Genomic DNA, 5,428 nt, shown 5'->3' with positions numbered 1-5,428 from the left:
CATAAATCATAGGAAACTGTGCTGCTTTTTTTTCACAGACTACGCAGAACTTCAATCTGCATGAGACAAGAGAGCAAGCAATGATTATTTTCTACTAGGGAGAATCGTATTTGCTTAGGAGACAGCATGTACTACAAAACAAGCTTTAATCTACAGCCAGGAGTTTAATTAAATGCAGCTATTACAGCTTAGGCTGCTTCTGTTGGAAAGGTGATATTTGCCGTGACATGCCCTTAAAAGTCTAGATTTTCAACAAACCAATATCCGACTAAAGCAAGCGAGCATAATAAATGGGGTGGGGGAAATGACAGACTATTCCAATTATTACACAAGAACTAGCTCCACAAGAGGATTCAATATTTTCATCTATTAGGACAGGACCACTAGAAAATAATTTAGCTCAGACCGTTCTCTATTTGCTCTCTCTACTTTGATTATGCATGCAAACTGGAAACTCTAAATCCCACAGGGCACCAAGTGGAGTCCCAAAATCAGATCTTCATTGTCCCCATATGTAGCAACTTAGGTGGGAATTTATCAGACCTGGAGCAGATAAAATCTGGAGCAGTTGCCTATGGCAATCAATCAGCAGTTCAGTTTGCTCAGGTAAGATTTGAAAATGAGATAGAGAAGCTGATTGGTTGCAGTGCAAATCTGCTCTAGATTTTGTCTGCTCCAGTTTTGATAAATTCATCTTTGTGTTTTCTACCATATTATTTCTGATAAAAAAAGTCCAAAACATAAAAATTAAGCTTTCGTCACCAAAGGGTCAGTTTAGGAAGAGACAACCGTAGGAAGAAAGGAGGGCCTCAGCAGTACCTTATGCTTGTGAATAATCAGAAAAGGCTCTTTACACATCAAGGTCACCAATTCAGAAATATGTCTGGCATGACATTGAGGAAGGCAAGCGAGTAGGATCAGAGGGATACAGCCGAGAGGTTCAATGGTCAGGACTAAGTTGAGGTTCCAAATAGACAGCGGAGTGCGTACAGGGGGGACAATGTGATCAATCCAAATCCAAGCACTGGTCTAGGTCAGACTGAAGATAAGATGAGTCACACAAATTATTTCCTGCAATAAAACATCCTTGCTTCGCACCAGGCAAAATAAACCTTGCATGGACAATACAATGGTAGACCTTGTGGGAGGTCAACTTCCTGGCCTTTAAAAGTGTAGAAATAACAGTGTCCCAAAGGCCTTTGTCCTTCAGGACCAGAGCTTTCACGCGGTTATAGCCAGCGACTGAGGCAGGGTGGAATGCCAGCCCCTGAGACAGGAGATGTGGCGATCTGCCCACTAAGTCTTGCAGAAATGTGACCATGTCTGCCTACCACGGTCTCTTGGGTCAGTTTTGGAGCAAGGAGCATCACCAAAATACCCTCAGTCTCAATCCCTTGAAGGAATAAAGGCAAAAGTTTCAGGAGGAAGGAAAGTGTAGATCAAGATGAACAGATTCCACGGGTCACCAAAGCATCCACTGCCCAGTTTGTGGTTGGGCTGAATAACAAGAGGTCCATATCCAGTGTCTCCCACATGCGACAAAGGGTCCATGCTTGAGGCTGCAGACGCTGACAACTATGGAGGTCCACCTGCCAATTTACCGCACCTGAAATGTGTACAGCAGACACATTTGAGGCAGTCAAAATGCCTGTACCGACTACTATTTAACATCAGTTCTCTCTTGTCCTTGACGTGTTGTTTTACAGTTTTATTAAACCATATTGGTTTAGTCTTTGATCTTTTATTTTTGCTCCCTAAAGGTATACACTTTGAAATAGCAGTATGTACTGTGTTTTGAATGTGATTGGTTAATTCTGAACACAGCCACATCCCCAATTATAGGAGGGTGTGTACACTTATGCAGTCACTTTTTGTCCCCACTAAACAATTTCAGTTTGTATTTTAATAGAATTTTACAGATTATTATAGAAGTTTATTAGAAGTCACATTAAAGGTGGAAAAAGTAATTTATCTTGGTCAGATTATTTTTACATCTTAAAAACCTGGTATTTTTACAAGGGTGTGTAGTCTTTTTATATCCACTGTCATTTGGAACAGACTTAAAACTACTGGGATGTTAATATTTGAGGTTTGATAGATATTGCATAAGGAAATACCAAGAGAGACTGTGTCACACTCCTTAAGACCCCGTTCACATGTAGCGACATATCTCTGCAGCGGCCGGGATAGCGCGACTTTCGGGGCGACGTTCCAACGACAGTAGCGCGACCTTCTCAGTCGGGCTCCATAGAAAAAAAGCAAAATCGCGCAAAATCCGCCGAACAAAGGGTCCGGTAGAAGCGACTTGCAACCGCGACGAGCGACATGGAGTTAAGACAGCTCCATTGAATAGCATTGGCCAGTGACTTCTCACGATATCGCGCGGCAAAAATGCGCGATATCGCGGCAGAAATCGCGCGATAAGTCGCTACATATGAACGGGGCCTAATAGGGTCAAGAAGAGGACCACAAAAAAAATGTATTGGAATAAAAATCATGATGTTCAAAGCAGAAATATATCCAGAAGCAATCAACAAATGCTTGTTGTAATTTTATTTTCCCATGCTGCAATGGCTTTTTTTAGGGCCTGTGTCGACGGGTTTTAAGCTAGTATTGATGGCATCACTTTGGGATGCTGCCGAGATCATTCGCAATTCATTGACAATTGCAGTTGACCATCTGACCGTCACATGACCTACTTCTAGCGGCTTTTACATTCTCACAGGCTTGAATGAGAATGCAAAACCCCACTGAAGAGAACAAAAGAAAAATTACCAAGGTTAGACATGTGGTTGCCAAAATCCCACTGGAAGCTATAGTTTTAAACAGATACCCAAAGCCCAAGCTGAACCTGAGCTTGTACAGCAGAATAGAAAAGAATAAATGAACAAGTGAAACAAACATGATTAATTACATCTACTATATGAAGGATAAAAAGGACAGCAGGATAATGTTTCCTATAAAAAGCTGGAAAGAAAAATATGCAGCAATATATCCAGCCAGCACTTTAACAAGACCTACACAACCCGGTGTTCTATCAAATGTCACACTACAATGTATTAAAGTACGACATAGCCAGGAGATTCTACCAAGTACAAGGTTAGAACTTCAAACATTTAAAACTCTTAACTGTTTCTTGACAATAATTGCATCAGCATTATATTGATGTTAATGTGATGCACATTAGCAGACTGCCAACAAATTGGTTAAAAGCTCTTGGTAGCAAAAACTATTTAATCACTTGTGCAGCCTCATGCTTATATATGATAATACACCTGCAATATTAGGAACATCCATCTAAACAATTCAACAACATGCAGTCAATGAAGTTACCGCTAATACAAGGAACTGGCAAGGTGCATAGACCATTTTACAGTTTCATTATTTATCTATCTTTTACTGCTCTGTCACAATGCTGATCAACCAGTAAAAACGCCCACTGGTCATAGGCAGCAAATCCATGAAAAAGGGAGTTGGCCAAATGGGGAACAGTAAGCACAATGGGTAAGGAGTAAGATTTAATAGGGTCACAAAGCATTTTAAACCGGTTCAGAAAAAAAAAAAAAAGGACTGAAAACACAGAGGGCAGACACAATTTGATAAATATTTGTGTGTCTGTGGCTTGTTTCTAGCTTTGGTGGAGGTAATTTCTTGAAGTGATTCCATGAAAAAACTGAGAAAAATAAATCCTCCAAAGTTGGATTTTGCACCAATTAACAACCAAATTCTGGTTGGGAAAAAAAAACCCTCCTAGTGTGTGTGTGTGACCTGTGTGTGTGTGTGTGTGTGTACACCAAGGTGAGAGACTAATTCTAGTACCTTGTCCTTTTGTGTAGGGCTGCAACAACTAATCGACTAAAGCGATTATAAATCGATTGAAAACGTTGACAACTTTTTCAATCATCAATTAATCGTCTTCCAATTAGTTAGCCGCTGCACCTCCTCACGCTCGCCGCTGCCAGATCCACCTGCCCGAATCCACACCTCCTCCCCGCCTGACCACATCCACGATTGGCACAGGGACACGGGGAGAAGAAGTAAGGAGGAGCAGGTGTGGGGGGGACGACAGCAGCCGATAGACAGGCCCGATCTCAGAAGCAAGTTCCTGGAAGACTGCTCAGGTAAGCCTGCACTTTCCACACACGGTGCTCTATAATGTATTGCTGGGATTTGTATTCCTCTATAGCTGATGGTACATTGTGTTGTATATTATACAGCACAATGTACCATCAGCTATAGAGGAATACATTATACACTGTATGTATAATGTATTGCTGGCATTTGTTGTATTCCTATATAGCTGGTGGTATTCTGCATTGCGCTGTAAAGAGGACTACAAATCCCAGCAATAGTACATTATACAGCGCAATGCAGAATACCGCCAGCTATAGAGGACTACAAAACCCAGCGATAGTACATTATACAGCGCAATGCAGAATACCGCCAGCTATTATGTACTATTGCTGGGATTTTTAGTCCTCTATAGCTGATATTCTGCATTGCGCTGTATAACCTACTATTGCTTGGATTTGTAGTCCTCTATAGCCGGTGCCATTCTGCATTGATTGCTGTATAATTTTACACTTTCCATTTCACTATATTGCACACCACACTTTGGTTTTCTTTTTTACTTCCACCGCTCCAAGCTTGCTCCGGTGATGGACTACAATCTCAATACAAGCTAGCTGTCCATCACTGGAGCCATTTTTTAAAATGTATTTTATTTTTTATCCGATCAAACTCAATAATTGGCTATTATCAAGCAGTGGCACTTAATAGAATGTTAGATTGGCACTATCACACTAAAACTAAATTTTGGGCATCACTAGAAAACTCACTATCAGGACAATGTCTGTAGAATGTATGTTGGATACCACCAAAAACTCGCTATTTGGAAAGTGGTATGTCCCCTTTGACTAAGCATACTCTCGACATATGGGATCTAATCTACTAATCACTAATCTACTAAAATGACATATCAGTCTGGATGTCACAACATTTCTTAAAACTCAACCTTTCAAAAACTGAGCTCATGATATTTCCTTCACCCCGTGCACCTTCCCCCAACATTTCAGTTGTGATTGATGACACAACTATCCAACCCTCCCCTCATGCCAAGGTCCTAGGTGTCATCCTTGACTCGGACCTCACCTTTCTTCCCCACATCCAATCGCTATCCAAATCCTGCCGCCTTCACCTTCGTAACATCTCAAAAATACGCCCCTTCCTCACCAATGACACCGCAAAACTACTCATACACTCCCTTGTTATCTCTCGTCTTGACTATTGTAACTCCCTCCTCATTGGCCTTCCACTACACAGGATATCCCCCCTTCAGTCTATCATGAATGCAGCTGCCAGACTCATTCACCTTACCAACCGCTCAGTGTCTGCATCCCCCCTCTGCCAATCCCTGCACTGGCTTCCA

At 41.5% G+C, this 5,428-nt stretch overlaps 1 protein-coding gene across 1 annotated transcript in view; it reads right to left on the bottom strand.

The window, feature by feature from the left end:
• Positions 1–5,428, bottom strand: part of RNMT (RNA guanine-7 methyltransferase) — a 27,276-nt gene that overhangs the window by 322 nt on the left and 21,526 nt on the right. The window lies entirely within an intron of this gene.

The sequence above is a fragment of the Nanorana parkeri genome, unplaced genomic scaffold (genome assembly GCF_000935625.1).
Source record: "Nanorana parkeri isolate BGI_ZX_2015 unplaced genomic scaffold, ASM93562v1 scaffold255, whole genome shotgun sequence".
In the NCBI taxonomy this organism is placed as follows: domain Eukaryota; kingdom Metazoa; phylum Chordata; class Amphibia; order Anura; family Dicroglossidae; genus Nanorana; species Nanorana parkeri.
The sequence above is the reverse complement of the archived record's forward strand: the minus strand, read 5'-3'. Positions and strand labels throughout refer to the sequence as shown.